Below are 18,032 nucleotides of genomic sequence, written 5' to 3'. Positions count from 1 at the left end.
TTAGAATTTAGCCTGCTGAATTGCCAGCTATAACAAATAGCAATTACAGGATGGCAAAGATTAAATGAGATAACGTAATCAGATCACCTAGCACAGTAGTCGGCACAAAAGGTTAACAAAAGAAAAACGTGAAACTGCATTACCCTTCTTGCTATATCATGGTCCAAGATCATGTGGTTTGGGATATACTACTTTATCTTAATGTCAGACATCAGAGATGTTAAATATGTAACATTTCCTTATGCATTTAAGACCCAGAGACATCATTTATAATGAAGCAGAATTTTAAATGACTTCTTCACTTTTTTGCCCATAAACTGCACTTCCTTTCTGTCTTGAAACTAAACAGCTGGGAAATATTCCCAAACACTCATTTGCAGTGATTTAAATTTAAGATTTTTGGTTTTAGGAAGAATAAAATATGCCGGTCTTGGGCTTGTTTCTTCCTCTGAACTCAGATTGTTAGGATATGATGCATCCTATGGCACAGGGCCCAATTTGTAAAAATGATCCAGGTTTACAAAAAAAAGTTTATGTCTAGAAAGCATTCTTAAACTTTCCATTTGGGATCTGTATTCTCAAGAGGGATGTAATCCGACTAAGGTAAGAGATTCATTCTATCCTATGAAATATCCAAAAGATCATGATATTTTAGATGTATGCCACAACAATGCAATGCACACGCCAGGTGGATAGCCAGCACTTTCGTTAATATGCCTTTCATTTCATTTTAATTTTCAAGCTTTCTACCAAACAACCAATTAGAAAGTTAGTTCTATGTACAAAGAACCTTTTCTTTCTTTCTTTTTTAAAGTAAAACATATGCATCTTTCTTTGGATCTTTTCATGCACACTCTTGAACTGCTTCTGCAAAACAACAGAAAATTGGGTGCAGTGTGATGGCACCACTAAAGTCTCTTTAGTTTCTGTAAGCATACATTGCTCACGAAGCGAACCAATTAAATCAGGTAAGTTCTGCCGCAATTTTGTAAAGAGAGGTCTATAAGCTATGAAAAATTTTCACTATGTTGAGCCTGACAACTAACGAGGAAAAGCAGAGCTTGCATAAGAGTTTCCTGAATATCTATGTATTTGCATGGTTTGTTTAAAACTTTACCCACATGGTTATTTTTCAAAACATAATTTTCTCTTCTTCAGGCCTCCCCCTTTTCAGTTTTAGTGTAACTGGACATTTATGCATATTACAATAGTGATGCTGTCCTAATACACACTGTTGATAACAGTCGAGAACCTTTACATGGAGAACTTTTTATTTTCAGTAAGGCAGGCCCATTAAATAAATGAATGTGAAGGTCTGAGTCCTCCCCACCTTCAAATTAGCAGATATGTTAACTAAATTTGGATGGTAAGCCATTGAATAATTCATAAGAAAATAAATATGACATAAAAGATCATTGCAAATTTGTACTGTTTGCTTTCCTCTTAATTATAACTGAAGAAGAGAGCTGGCCCTGTGGGCTGCTAATTGGGGTGGAAATGGGAGTGGGGAGCTCATTTTCTGGAAGCATAATTCCCAGACTTGGTCAGCTTGAACTTCAACACTGGAAATAATCCCAACAATCATGATCCTAAAATGCTCCATCCTGGAACCGGGGTAACAGTCAGGACTCCTTTCCTATTACAGTAATAACCTATTGCCTGGCACAAACCAATAGGCACCAAAGCCAAGTTCTTTGCAAGAAAATGTATATTAGCTCTCACTGCTTGAATAATAATTAAATTTGGACAGTTAACTACACTAGATATGACAGTCTGTTAGGGAATGTTCCATTAGAGAACTAGAGTATTTGGATATATTACAGTCACAATGGATTTGAAAGCCCTTTCTATATGAAAAAGCAGAAACAATCTCAGAATTATCTTTGCAAAGACAGGCTTCATGGACATGCCTAAAGGTCCAAAGTGCCTGCAAATAAAATGGATTTTGTGATCCCAAATAATTGTATCAATGGTCCAACTTTTCAGAGAAAAATGTTTAGCAAACATGTACCTATCTATTGGATTGCCATGAAATTCCCTACAAATTATCACCATTCTAGGGATGAGGAAACTGAGACTCAAAATGCATCAGCACTTTAATCAAAGTCATAGGGTATGGCATATTGCATTTTCTAAAGATAGTCACAACAACGCCTCCATATGTTTTTCTACAATGAAACCTTGAGGTGGAGTGAGTCTATGTTTCCTCCTCTTTTTTTCTGAGAAATCTTTTACCAGCTCTACCCAACAGAGGATGACAGAAGTGATGCTATTGGACTTACAATGGTAGGTTCCATGCACCTTCTGACTTGCTCTCTTGCGACACTAACCTTGGGGATACAATGTAAGAGTTCCAACCTCGCCAGGACTGCCACACTGGAGAGGTCACACATAGGTGCTCCTTGGATATGCTGAGCTGAGCTTCCAGCCAGCAGCCAACATCCACTGTCAGTCATGCGAGTGCACCATCCAGAACATCCAGCCCAGCTGAGCCTTCAGATGACCATGGCCCCCAACAACATCCAACTGCAACTGCATGAGGGATCCCAGGTGAGAACCTCTCAGCCAGACCCTACTTAAATTTCTGATCCACAGAATCAAGAGCAAAATGAAATAGTGGTTTTAAGCCACTAAGGTTTGGGGCAATAATAACTGATACATGCATCATCAAGCTAGGCTTTGAAGCTGAATGTATCTGATCCAGGGGCACTATTTTTCCCAATTATATATTCTCAGGGGTATATAATTCCCATTATTTTTCATAATAAGGGTGTAGGGTTTCAGTGAAGAGAACATAGGGCTTTCAGATCTACCTTTAATGAATTGAGTGGTCAGATAGGTAGATTCAATAAAGACTGAGTTACAACAAAGATAAAAGAAAATATGAGGTAGGATGCTGACATTCATTAAGCCATTAAGCTAAACCAAAAGCATAAAAGTCTCTAAGGCACTGGAATCTAGCTCAGTTCTTGTGGTTTAGTGGTTAGTTAGGAGACAAAAAAAATGTACCAGAATAAAGGTCTCTATCTTATCCCCACCCTCAAAAACATCCTCTGTTCTATCTCTCAGAAATCAAATACAGCAACTATTAAGAGTTTAGCTTCAACACAACTCACAGAAGGGAAGGGACAGCTAATGGATGCAGAATTCCAGTGGAGGCAAGCATCTTTCATAAAGGTGAAGCGGAGCAATTGAATTTGTTCTTGTCAATCACCATCAAACAAGATATATTGAGTATCTGCGCAGTGCAAAGAATCCTGAGATAGAAAAAAAAAAAAAAAGGAACAGAACATAATTTCCATCCCCAGAGAGCTTCGGCAAGCTCCCTAGGGATAAGACAAGCATATGTGAAATGATGGCACAATTTACTTACTTTTTGCTTAAACACATGTAATACTTTCACAAAGGCCCTGAGGGCATTATGGAAACAAGAAGAGAAGAATTCTGATAAAAGAGAAGTAACCTAACATTTGAGGGTCTGAAGTGAAACTGTAAGATAATTCATATTTTTCTCATTTGGAAATAAAAGGATAGGATTAGAGGAGGTAGGTGATTTGCCCAAAGTCATCCAACAGAGTCAAGTTTATTTTTGGAGCCTGTTAATTTAGAAGCCTGCTTTCTGCTCATTGTGCAATGAAGGTGAAGGGTAGAGTACAAACAGAATGCTAGGCTCAGGACAGCTCTCAAAATGCGCAATTAAAGAGAATAATAAACAAACAAAAACATGCATCCGTGTTAGTCCATCTCCTTATTTCCTGCATCACTTGATTTGCTGCATTCTTTAGTTTTTTTCTTGCCTTTGTGTTGGGTTGAAACCAGAATCTCAGCAACTCGCCTCCTGATTCCTGGAAGCATTGTTATACATGCTACCCTTTTGGTCTCTAACTTGCCTCCAACACCCACGTATAACCAAATCAACTGCATTTTTGAAAACTTCTTGCAACTGTTTGTCTTAACTCCTTGATGACAGCCAAGCCCTCTATTTCATATTTGCATTTGTTTATGCTTCACAGCAGCTTCCCCCGTTAAATGGAGACATGCAGGCCTAAAATGGAGTCAGTGGTGCTAAACCCAGAGTCAACAAACCAAGACTGAATGCCGACCTGAACTGCGGTTTCTACCCCTAGGAATATTTTAACCAGTCAACATGGAATCACCTGGTCAGCACTAGTGAAGATATCCCACCCAAAAGACCCCCCTATTGCCCTTAGGAAGGGGATCTTGCCCAAAACAATGCATTCCTTGCTGATAATTTCCCTCTTTTTCATACTCTTTGGATCCCTTTCTGCAACTCGGAAGAGCTCATGAATCATTTAGTAAAACCAATTTGATCTTTTCTTTTTTTTTTAAGATTTTATTTATTTATTCATGAGAGACACAGAGAGAGAGAGAGGCAGAGACACAGGCAGAGGGAGAAGCAGGCTCCATGCAGGGAGCCTGATGTGGGACTCGATCCCAAGTCTCCAGGATCAGGCCCTGGGCTGAAGGCAGGTGCTAAGCCACTGAGCCACCCAGGCTGCCCGAAACCAATTTGATCTTCAAATTTACTCGGATAAATTATGTTTTTTAGCACTCCCCATTAGACTTGCTCATCTGGTTGTTAAGAAATCTAGACAATCATACAAAAAGAGTTCAAAGAAGAAACTGTACCTGGACCTGAGCTTGTTGGGGATGTTTTCCTTGACTAAGCCAGTTTTAAGCGTGACATATAAAATGATGGAGTGATAAATATGCAATAAATATGAAGACGCTGGTGCAAAGTAAAGGTATGGGATGGTGGGGAAAGGAAATTAAGTCATACTACAATAAAATTTATTTCTAGTTTTTTTAAAATAATGGAATAACTTACATTGGCAGGGAAGATGGGAAGAACATAATTTTGGAAATGGATTTAAATACAACTATTATAAAATGTGATGGCTTTGTCTTTCACTAAAATGTTATTTTTATCTAGAATTTGCCTAAAATAAAAATATAAGATAAACTTATATCAAGCACCTAATCCACCCCAGGCATTCTGCTGTGTATGTGTATGTGATTCACATTGATAAATATTAAGGTTTGCACAGAAATAAAAGATGGAGACTCCATTGTGGGCTAAATCCCATCTTTGCAGTTTGGAGGCTTTTTTCATCACAGGCAGATGATGTCACCAGTACAGATGAAGCAAGAAGACAATTGTGTATTGAAAACCTTTTCTCAGATGCAAATTGACGTCTGGGCATTTACCTTAATGGCCTCCTCAATTCTCACAGGGTAGTTAGTGTTTTCTGGAGAGGTTTTCTACCCTTTTAAAAATAACATTATTGGGATTTTATTTTAACTGTCTTTCAGAGGCACTGAAGAAAGAGCCTAGATGTTTATGGCTCTTTCGTTTTTTTAAAGCCAAGTACTCTCTAGCCATCTTGATTATAAGGGCTTTTTTCTTCTTTCAATTCTCTATTCAGTTACCCTTTGGTATCAAATTGATGACGGTCAACATTAGTTAAGCAAAAAGCTGTCCTATTTTCCCCCTTATTTGCCTTTTCAGCAAATCTCACTACCTGAAACTCATTTACATAGAATAAGAGCATAAAAGCATGGCTCTGGAACCAAACTGCCTGAGTTAAATTCTCAACTGTCACTCACTGCAACACAAAAGGATCTTGGACACAATGCCTGGTCTCTTTGTGCTTCGGTTTCTCTATTTGTAAAAACGGGGATAACAATATAATCTCCTTCATAATGAGGTGACTTTTTTGATTGGATATATTTGACATGCAGTTTTTCTTGGGTAAATTTGTAATATTGTGTATATGTAAGGTATATCTCCTGTTTCTTGATACATTTATATATTGTAATATGGTTATTCTTGTAATGATATTAAAAACACATACTTAAAGTACAATATTTTTGTCTATGTTCAATAAACTGTACTTTAAATATTTATGGCTATTTTAGTATTTGTTACAGGTTTGTGCTCTTAAACTCAATCTTATCCCCCATTCCTATCCCCTGACATTTTACTCCAGTGTTTTATTAATGTTTCTTTTTTTTTTTTTTAGATTCCATACATAAGTGGTATCATAAATGAAGTGATATCTATAAAGAGCTCTGGGAAATTCCTGGCAGGTGAGATAAGCCCTTTATACATGTTAGCTCCGGTAAGTACTGGATGTAAGATCCAAGAGGGCAGGAGTTTTTGTCTATATTGTTCACCATTGTATCTTGGGTAAACTACCTAGTGTCTCCTACATAATAGATGAATTATATGAATAAGTACATAATTTCATTCATTTATTTTATTTTCATAATAATAAGGGAGACACTGCTAGAATTTTATTATTCCAGACAAATATAAATACAAAATTTAACAAAAAGAAAACATTAAATCCTGCTGCTAACCAAAAAATTAGACTCAAACGTAATGAATTTTACCATAGAAGAGCCTCTAATCGATCAAAAGTGTGAACAAATAGTCCAGAGAATTTCAAGATGAGTTGCAATAATAGATGTTGAGTTGCAGGTATTTATTAAGCATTTACTATAAGCCAGGCATTTGACACATATAATCATTGTATTGCATGCTAGCATAGCCTTATGCTTATAAAATGGTGATTTTTATCCTGATTTTACAGATGAGGCCCTTGAAGCTCAGAAAAGCTAAATAACTTGCCGAGGTTACTAACTAGTAGCTGACATGTAATGGAGTCAGGTATAGAACCCGAGGATTTCAGACTCCAGAGAACATTTAAATACTACACTAAGTGCTAACATATTCATTTAATAATGCATTGAGAGTCTAAAATATGTCAGGCTCTATGTCGAGTATCCTGCACATGAAACTGTGCTAGAAGATGGGACGCCTGGGTGGCTCAGCGGTTGAGCACCTGCCTTCAGTTCAGGGTGTGACCCGGGATCCTGGTCCTGGGATCGAGTCCCACATGGGGCTCCCTGCGTGGAGCCTGCTTCTCCCTCTGCCTGTGTCTCTGCCTCTCTCTCTGTCTGTGTGTCTCTCATGAATAAATAAATAACATCTTTAAAACAAAAATTAAAGAAAATGTGTTAGAGGAAGAGTTGGAATAAAAAAAAAAAGAGTTGCAACAGGAAAGTTAAAGAGAAGATGAGTATCTGAGGTACTGACTAATATAAAGGGATACACGTGCTAAACAGCATGAGGAATATTGAGATTGTTCTGCAAAAGCTGGACTATCAAACCAGTGATTGGAGAGAAGGGGAGAAAGTCAGTCATAGGTCTGGTGAACAAACAAAAAGTGGTCCTGAGTGAATCCTGTGGTTTGTCTTTGGCTTATTCCTTACTCTCTGACTTGCTAGAGATGAAAGGAAGACACAACTCCACAACGACACTAGACTGCCCTGGAGCCTGAGCACACTGTGTCTTCCCCTGCATGTGCTGTGGTCCCTCACGGTGATGCATTGTTCTAGCTTGTTTACCTGTTGCTCTCTCCCACTGAATATCAACTCTTCCTGGACAAGGACCATGTCCCGGCTGATTTTAGTATCTCAGCTTCCTTAGTTAGCACAGTTTACATAGTAAACGTACAAAACTCAACTCAATGAAACAAAACTTGCTTATTACAAGTCTGGTGAACTCTAGAACGTGGGACCGATCAACCCAAGATGAGGGATATGGTCTGGGGTTGAGGTGGTGTCCTGGCAAAGGAAAGCAATCTTGAAAATCCTTCAACTGTTGAAAAAGCTCATGTGGGCACTGGACAACCAGACAAATGGGTCAAGGCAAATGGCAGCTGAGGGAAGAACATGTTTGTGAACTTTTAAGGATATTTTCCATGAAGTGATTGAGCATTCCTTATCTGAGCATCCACATATTGTACTCCTCTCAGAGTGTAGGCCAAGCAACATAAACTCTTTGATCTCATCAGATGGCAGAGGTATGACTCCCTTGTCACACTGTCTTCCAAGAAGCTCAAACTACAATTACAAGTCTTAGCCTCAGCTGCAATATCTATGTTTATCTTGAATTTCTGTCATATTGAATTTCTCTTATCTTTTATTCTCCAGTGTCCATTAGTTATTTATCTCTTTACTCTTTATTACTCTAGTGAGGAAAATGTATTTTTTTTATGTTTGTTTAAAATTAGCATCTCCCTCTATATATATTAGAAATATAATAAAATACTGTTGTTGGATGGGCACAGGTGCTATGAAAAAAGAAAACTCCCTAATTGTATCCAAGATCACATGAAAATTAATGCTTTTAGTTTTTGATCTATGTGGGAAAGTTTGACTTCTTTAACTCTATTAAAGCATGAAAGTACATACCACAACATAGATGAACTGTAAAAACATGCTAGGTAAAAGAAACCAAACACAAAAGGCCTTATATTGTATAATTCCATATATAAATTCCATATATGAATAATCTTAAGTAAGCAAATTCACAGAGACAGCAAACTGATGGTCCCCATGGGCTGGGGGTGGGAGAGAGAATGGGGAATGACTGCTTAATAGGTATTGCAGTTTCTTTTTTAGGAACATGAAAATTTTCTGAAAGTAGGTGGTAATGGCGGTTTTACAACATTGTAAATATTGTATTTACAATACAATATTTTTAATTGTATTTAAATTAAATTATTTAATTTAATTTATTATAATTCATTGGCTTTATTAAAAGCCAATGAATTATATACTTTACAGCGGTTAGAATCATGGATTTTATGTTATGTGAATTCTACCTCAATTTAAAAAAAAAACACAGAAAAAATCAAGATCTTTTGTCCACAAGAATATTTTTTTATCTTCAATTCCAAAGCTTCAGGATATTCATCTGAAATCAAACACACTCTGAAAGTTGACAACATTTACTCTTACAGAGATTGAGAAATTGAAAGACTGAATGGTTTGCTTCTAAAATAAGAAGTTAACCTCTTCCCAAAAAATAATCACAATAAAGAAACAAATCCTAAGCCACTTTTCCCCCCAAATCACTCCCAGCAGAGCTACCCAGTCATACAGTATGTCTTCACTTCCATAATAAAATCTTTTTTTTCATGTTCATAATAAAATCTTTAAAAGTGCTCTAGGAAAAATAATTTCAGATGGCACAACAATATTGAGTTATTATCAAACCCCTAAAAGAACCAATATTTATTTAAACAATATTTATTTATTTACAGCAAGTAAAAAAAGCAAAGAAATTTGTTACTTAAGATATTTTGGTTCTCTTTATCCTTCTTTAGTCATTAAATAGTTCAATCTTCCCCCTACTGCTAAATAAATCAAGCTCTTGCCAGTTTTCTCACACCCCACTGACGTTCTTCAATCCAACATATCATACAACACTTTACTTAGCAATGTCCTCCTCCTGCTCCAAGTATTCTTGTCCTCCTTCCCCATTTTCATGTAAGACAATGAAGTAAGACACCAAACAAAGGAAGAAAAAGTGAAGCTCACAGAAAAAAGAGAGACAAGAGGTAACATGAAGGAGATCGTGAAGCTAAGAGATTAGATCTTGCTGCCTAAGGAGGACTAGTCGCACAGCCTTGCTAGTTATGGTGATACAAGGGTCACCATTCCATAGCGGCATCACAACACGGGTTAAGGTGATAGGCTTGGGGTCAGACACCCCTGGGTATGATTCCAACTCTTTACAAGTGTAGTCAAGTTTTTATCTACTCTGAGCCTCAGTTAACTCATATGTAAAGTGGGATCAATAATACCTATTTCATGAAATCATGATGGGTAAATAAGGTTATGTTAGCACAACACAGAGTTCCTACTGTACTTTGAGTGCTACTGAGGTGCCTGGGTGGCTCAGTTGGTTAAGCATCTGCCTTCAGCTCAGGTCCTGATACCTGGGTCCTGGGATCCAGCCCTATGTTGGGCTCACTGCTCAGCAGGGAGTCTGCTTCTCCCTCTCCCTCTGCCCCTCCCCCTTGCTCATGTGCTCTCTCTCCCACTCCATCTCTTTCAATAAATAAATAAATAAATAATCTTTTAGAAAATAAATAAATAAACTTTAAGCATTACCAACAGGAAAATGAACATCTTATCACTACTATCAACCTTATGGCCTTCCTTATCTATAAACATGGTCCAAAGATATGTTAAATTGTTTGGTTTTATATTAATATATTTTTTTAGCATTCCAGCAAGTATGATGATGGCTTATTTTTCCCATTTATAAATTTTATTTCCCCATCCTAATTATTTATTATTTACTTATTTGAAGGACTTTTACATTTTTTCCCTGTTCATCTTGTATAGTATCCTTGACCCTTGACCCTTTTGGGACCTTCCAATATCCTACCCTTTGCTGTGAGTAGTCTATTTTCAGCTTCTCTTGGTTGCCACCCTGCAATTCCAAATCACTACTGAGACAAACACTAGTCAATTGAATAACTGAAGAGGACAGTCCTTCCACTTGCATTTGCCTTTTAGGAAAGACTAATAAGTTGATTCACAGTCTACAGCTCAGGGATGAATCTGGAGAGTCAGTTCCCGGCAGGCAGGGCATATGCCTTCTGTGTAACAGCTGTCTCTTTGTGCTGCAACTTCAAACACAGTATTGTGCTAAAACAGCAAGTAATGTAATAAAAAGTGGGACGATTCAGCTTCCCCTCTACATGCTGGGGCATGTGAATAGGAAAAATAAAGAAAAAAAAATCTGACGTTTCATTAGCGAAATGGAGGAACTGCCCAAAAAACAGCTGGGATAGAGAAAAGGGCTGGGAGATGATCTTTCCACATCTTCTTTGCTAAAGAGAAACCCCAGTTATTCTCTGGCTCACCTCTAATGTCTTGCCAGTAGCATCGGATTCACTGAAATGAAGGCAAAGAGATGCCGACATCTGTGCCCAGCATGAAAACCACCAAACTGAAGCAGATCTGATAGCCTGTCGCGTGGCATCAAGCCAGAGGAAGATATCAATGATGTACTTAATAAAATCCAAAAACAACTTGCAGGTATCAGAGTATTTAAGAGAAATAGAAGAAAGAGCATTTGGAAGCACCATGGACTCTACAGTATATTTCTTTTCTGAAAATATAAGAATCATAGGATTTCCATGAATGTGCTAGGTGAATGAATGCAGTAAAAGAGCCTATCATGATGCATAGTATCAGAGGAAATTCAAGGGAAAAAAATAGTATCTTTTAAGTAATCATAGTGCCATACTATTTCACATGTATCATTCAAATGATCTTCATGCTAACCTTTTGAATTAGGGAGAACTTTTTTAGTTGATAGAAACCAATTTCAAACTAGCTTACACAATGAAGAGAATTTATTAGCTAGTCTGGATTCATGAATATCACATACCTTGGAGGATACTCCTGTCAAACTTATATTATGTTGTCCTTGGACAGAACTCCTCCTCTTAGAAAGTGGAGTTGATTAAAAGAGAAGGAAAGTTTTGAGCTTTCTCTGTAGTCAATGCTCTCCATTTGTGAGCAAGCAATCACTATTTCTTCCATATGTCCTCAAGATTTCCTACCTCCACACTGCTAAACGAGTATCAAAGATCTTGCAGAGAGGGAAGGAGAGAAGAACAATGGAAGAGAAGAAAGAAGAAATGATGGAAATGCTATAGAAAAAGGGGGAGACTATCAATGGAATATGAAAATAAATTAATGTTCCAGTGTGTTCCATTTTCTCTCGAAACATAATAATAAATTAGGACCTCATTAATCAACAAGGATATGCTAAATATGTCCTGTCCAATATGGTCGTCACCAGCCACATGGAGTTACTTCCATTTAAATTAATTAAAATTAAACAAAGTTAAAAATCTGGTTCTTCGGTTGCATGAGCCACATTTCAAGGGCTCAACAGTCACACGTGGTTAGTGGCTACCATATTGGACAGCGTGAATATTAGAACATTTCCACCACTGCAGAAAGTTCTATTGGGCAGCACTGATCTATACAAAAGAGAAGCCAACGTAAGCTTTTTTAAGGCTTAATTTGGTGGACAAAATAATGAGAAACACAATTCATACTGGGAGAAACATAGAATTGAAAAACAAAAGAAGATAAACTTTCTGGTGGGGGCAGGACAGATCAGCCTATAGTGGGTAAATCTCAATCAGCCTATAGTGGGTAAATCTCAATCAGCCTATAGTGGGTAAATCTCAATCAAAGATAAGGTTTGAGCTGGGAAGTAAGAAAATGGGATCTGTAATATGGGGCCCAAGGACAAAATATAGAATGAGATTTCACCTCAAACTTGTGGATCAGAGATATGCTACTCAAGGGGAGGGATTTACATCTGACTAAAATAGGTAGTTTATTTTTTTTCTTTCAATGGAGCTGCAATAAAATATACTGTAAATTGGCTAACTGATCAGGTTGCTCCAGCAGTTTCATTTCTTAGGGTAAATGCCAGAGCTTGTAAGTTTTATTATGAATTAAATACAGAATAGTGCATTCTTTCTTAGCTTTCTTAGGTGAGAATTATACTCAAATGGTGATATTTAAGTAAACAGATCACAGATACAAATAGCCATGATCTTAAAATGGAAATGATAAAGTATTTCTTAAACCCTAGGTTTAGCATGAAGTGTGACACCAGATGTCACTAAGTGTACATAACCTGAAATTTTTGTAAATCTAAACCTCTGTAATCTGAGGCAGTTTGTTCTTTCTCTAACCTTCCAGATAGATTAGTACATTGACCCTGGTATCAAAAAGTCCTATGATTCTTGATATACCAACTGAAAATGAAGATGAAAGTCAATATTTTCTCTTTTTTTGCAAGTATGGAGTGACCTATAAATGAAAGTAGGGGATTTTCAACTTAAAAAAGATAAAAAACATATTTCCAATGTCCTTGATGGGTATTTTTTAAATGTCAATTTTTAAAAATATATTTATCATTTCTATAATAACATACTCATTATAACAGAAAATATAGAAAAAATGGAATAAAGATAGTCAAACATATTCGCACAACTTAAATACAATCCATATTGACATTTTTTTAATTTAATTTAATTTATTTATTTATTTGCTATATGTAGCTTAAAAAAAAGGTTTTTATCCTACATTTACATTTAGGATTATTTTTAAAGCTGCCAATATACAAACTTTGTTTATATAATTTTACATAAACATAATTTACTTAACCATTCTATTTATTTATTTTTTGACTTTTGGATCACCATAAATACAATGGTAACACATATTTTAGGAGATAAAATGCTGTACAACATCCAATGATTTTGGTGTTCAAACACTGACAGTAGTTAGATCCCCAAGGTTGAAGACCTGATTCTTTATTTCCTATCTGTGGGATACTGGACAGCTGCCAAAACTCTGTGCCTCAATGTCCTCATTTGTAATATTGAATTAATAGGGTTATTTTAAGAATTAAAAGATTCCAAAAAATAAAAAATAAAAAATAAATAATAATAAAATAAAATAAAAATAAAAATAAAAAAAGATTCCAGCACCAGGTAGCCCATTCTCTTCACAAACAAAATATCTGCATAGGGTAGATTCCCAGAACTGAAATTACTAGATCAAAGCTATAAAAGCTTTAAGTCTCTGGAGAATGTTCACCAAGTTTGCTTTTTAAAGATTCATGTCCAAGGTTCTGCCACCAGTTGTTTTTGGGCATGACTTTACATTATCCAGGCACCAGTCCTGTTTCCAATGGCTTTCTAACTTTTAGCAAGTAATCATGTAAACAACAGCCTTTTTCAGCCAAAATATAAAATAAACTAAAATTCCACACACACACACACACACACACACACACACACACACAAAATCAAAGCATCTTACTCTAAAACACCTGGAAGGAAATAATCTAGACATTTATTTTAAAATATTTACCACATCTTTCTCAGGAGACCTTTATTCCTTTATTTACATTCTCAGTGGGGAACACAATGTCCTACCAGCAAATGGAATATCACTGTTTATAAGTAAAAGCAACAGTATTCAAGGAATTTAGAAAGGATGAATGGAAATGATAAACATCCAAATGATAATAAGAGTTTCATCATTTTCCCTTTTTGCAGCTAAATAAAGCTTTACAGTAGATCCCAGTTGAGGGAATCTACTGGCAGATTTTGACTACCCAGATTTTCTATCGCATTTCCCAAGGTTAAATGTGTTGCCTTGAGGCAGCTGCTCGAAATGATAAAGGGGACACTGTAGGACAGTGGTGCTCTTTGTAATGTTAATAATCCTGATATCTGATGCAACTCTGGGGAAATCTGCCAGTTCTGGACTTGAAAATCTAACTCAGTTAAATGCACATTATTGCAAAAAAAATATAATAATAATAATAATACGATTTTTTTTAATTTGGCAGAAGCAGGAAGATAATTTGAGCATTCCTCATACTTAGATACTTTATTTCTGTCACTGAATTGAATTTGCAAAGGATAACATGTTGTGATATAAAATTAATGTGTTTTTTTCCTACAAAAGCAGATGGTATTTTATTTCAGAATTCACATATATTTATACGCTTATTGGATTCATTTTATGGTATAAACTAACCAGGATAGTGATCTTTTATCATACTTTTTACTCGTTTATTTATTTAAGATTTATGCCCCATCTGGCTTCAAAGGGGCATGAGAATTCTGTAGATGAAAGCATAGGTAAAATGAGACATAAACCTGTGGTAAGTTAATAAAAAAAAAAAAAAAAAACACAGAAGGAATGAACACATTCAGAACCAGAATTAATACAGGTACTGCTTTGGGTTAAAAAAAATATACATATCCTCTATATTTTCTAATTGCTAATTCAAAAAAAAAAAGAAAAAGAAAAAAACACAAATATTTTGACTCATCATATAAATCTCTACCCACTACCTTTTTTTTTTTTTTTTGATAGGAAATATCCAATAAATCTATCTAAAGAAGAAATGATTGGGATGAAGATATGGAGCATTACAGGAGCCAAGAACAAAGAAGGAAAAGAAAAGGGAAAAGATAGTAGAGGGGATGATTCTAGAAGGAAAGGAAAAGGGCCTTCATGGATATGACATGATCTTGGGTTGGTTCAAGGAAGGCAATAATGAATACAATGAGGTTACTATCACAGGACAAGGTTTGGCAAATAGCAATTGCTCAGTAAATGTTGAAAGCAAATGAAAGTAGGCACTTTCACATGTTCTTTTTTCTTTGGACTTCCTTTTGAAGACATCAAGTCAACCAAGAAATAACATACTTAATTGCAGTTTTATGAAAGGCATTTTCACATTATTCAATTCATTATCACCTTAACTCTCAGTAAATGTTGAGGACGAAAGGAGCAATATAGTTTGTATTCTGATGGTCTGACTTTTAGGAATCTGGAAAAAGCTGGAGAAATTGATATAAATTGGAAAAAGAAATAACAATATTGACCTTCTCATACATATATCCTCAGTCATCACTGTCTCCTAGCTATCAACTCCCCACTTGTGTGAATTTAGAGTTTAATTTTTATTTGCAAACTCTAGACATTATGGGTATGTTAGCTGAGCTTTCAGTAGTCAAATAAAATGACATCAGAATATTTCAAGCATAAATAGCTACTGAGGCAGAAAAAAAAGATGTCAAGACTAGAATACCTATTATCCAGCAAGAACAAAATTACAGGGCATATTTTAAAAAATAAGTCATAGCTGGTAGAAACCATAAATTTAACTTGGTTGCATTTATCCCTCTTCCAGAGATTACTGGACAGGGAGAATGATTGGCTGAAAGTCATAAAACAAGAAACGAGAAATGCTGGATTTACAATTGGGTTAGGCGTTATATCTGCCCGCAATCTTGACCTTTGTGATTTGCCTTTCTTCAATTCTAGAATTCTTTGGGGTCTAAAATAAGGGATCCAATGGATAAACACTGGGATCTGCAGCTAGGCAGTCTTCCCTTTCAGAGTATGACAGAGACAGAAACAGTTGCCTCTGAGGCACCTTATCATGATACTTGAAAGATGCCCCATAAATTTCTGCTCCTAATGTTCCAAGAATTCTCCCGGCTGTTGACCTTCCAGAGATAAAAATTTTAGCATTGTGGCACCCTATCTCTTTTCTATAAATTCCCTTTGGACTTCAGAGAGCCAGAGTTGCTTTTCCATCTTGCAAACAAAAAACATTAGATAAGCCTAAATTTGCCAATTCCTGATTATCTTTCTCACAAAATGCCAGGATACTGAACATGAGGTAGGTCAAGCAAATCCACTACAGTATTTTGATTGAATCTAAGGACTCCTTTCTTAGCTTCCACGTAGGGTTTGGGAAAGGAGCTTGTGTACAAGTGGCTTATCTGGGAGGTGATCTTGGGAAGCAGGAGCCAGGACTAGAAGAGAATAAAATAAAAGAGGGAAGGAAACCAAGGAAAAAAGTACCTTATCCAGTTGGCCATAACAGTCCCACTGGAACTTTAAAGACTATATAGAATTATTTCCTGGAGGCATGAAAGGAAAAGATAACCCATAACCCCGTTCCTCTCTTGTTGAGGGTTGCCTATGGGCATTTACTACTTTTTCTACAATTCCATGTCTTCCCAACAGACTCTTGCAGGTATCCTCTGCTAAGGGAAAGCAATGAGAGGAAATAATGGCTAAGGCAAGAACTAAAAAATAAAAGAAATTGATTAAGTGCAATGGCTGTAGGGTAGATAAATATAGCAAAATATTATAGATCTACATATTATCTTACTTAATACTGAGATGTATATTATTTCCATTTACTGATGAAATAATTCACATTCTGAAAAATTTAAATGATTCTCTCATAACCACAAGGTCAGTAACCAATGAAGCAATCACTTTATTATTAACTTTGGAAAGTCAATCTGTTTCCTCACTGGCTCTTGAAAAATACTTTAAATATCTTAAATATATACTCTCCACCTTTGCCTCTGATCTTATTGAAGGTATGTGTGTTATGTTTTTTCTCCAATATCTTCAGGGAGGTGTTTTGTTTTATCTAACATGGCTTATTTCACTGTATTAGCTGGGAAATAAGGGGGCAAATAATAATAAATGAAAAATATTAATTAAGCTTTTATTAGATCTAGGCAATGCTCTAGTTTAAGTTGTTTACATGCATTTGCTAATTTAATTTTCACTGCAACTCCATACCATAGCTCTATCATGATATTTATTTATTTTCTTTGAAAGGTTTGTTTTATTAAGACTTTTTTTATTAAATCACATAATAGGCATTTTGTGCAGTCTTATTCATTATTAGTTTATCATGATATTTACTTCATATATTAGAAAAAATGAGGCAGAGAGTAGTTAAGTGATCTGCCCAAGATTACCCAAGAAATCCCATTCTAAAGTGGTGCCTCGCCCACTGTCATACACGGCCTAATATCTTGCATGTGTCTGTGCCATTCAAAGCAATCTAATCATGAGAAGTTCAGTTAGAGACTGGGGGAAAGCTCGGGTATCTTCTGAGTTCGTTTGCAAAGTTATTTAATTTTTGACCTCTGCATGATTATTAATATTAAAAATTCATACTAGAAATAGAAAGTTTCAACACTATTTTTTTGATCTCTCGTTATGTGCTAAATGCTTTACGTAGTGACTTATTTCATCTTCTCTGTAGTCTTAGGAGGTAGGATTTAGGGGATGAAGACCGAGTCTCAGAGACATTCAATAACTTACCAAAGGTCACTCAGTTGCAATGATAGACATAATTAAATTAGCATTCTGGCTGAGACTTCAAAGCCCTGCTCTGTAATCTAAATGTGTAAGGATATTTATGGGAAGGATGGTTCTATTCAAACATCAAATGTGGAGTTGAACTCTATAAAGTACAATGGCTTACAATTTTTTTTTTTTTTGGTCTTTCCAATCATATCTAGTACTAGTACTTTTTAAATTTTTTTTAACAGTGACAGCTTTTGAGCAAAAGCTACCTATATATTAAATCATTATGTTGTATATCTACTAATACAATATCATATGTAAGTTATATATCAATTTTGTAAAAGCTACCTGTATAAATATCTGCATTGGTATTTAAATAATTTTATTTAATTTTAATAAATTGAAACACTACCTCCACTCTCTTAAAAGGTGTTTTAATTTGTTTCTTGGCCAATCTACAT

The 18,032-nt window shown here is 35.8% G+C and overlaps 1 long non-coding RNA gene across 1 annotated transcript; it reads left to right on the top strand.

Annotated features, from left to right (window-relative positions):
• Positions 1-5,621: 5,621 nt before the first annotated feature.
• On the top strand, positions 5,622-17,810 carry LOC140624383 (uncharacterized). Its single transcript, XR_012023861.1, has 3 exons — positions 5,622-5,729; positions 6,045-6,143; positions 14,815-17,810. It is a non-coding gene; the product is annotated as an uncharacterized lncRNA (long non-coding RNA).
• Positions 17,811-18,032: the final 222 nt, after the last annotated feature.

This window comes from Canis lupus, chromosome 3 (assembly GCF_048164855.1).
Source record: "Canis lupus baileyi chromosome 3, mCanLup2.hap1, whole genome shotgun sequence".
Classification (NCBI taxonomy): domain Eukaryota; kingdom Metazoa; phylum Chordata; class Mammalia; order Carnivora; family Canidae; genus Canis; species Canis lupus.
The sequence above is the reverse complement of the archived record's forward strand: the minus strand, read 5'-3'. Positions and strand labels throughout refer to the sequence as shown.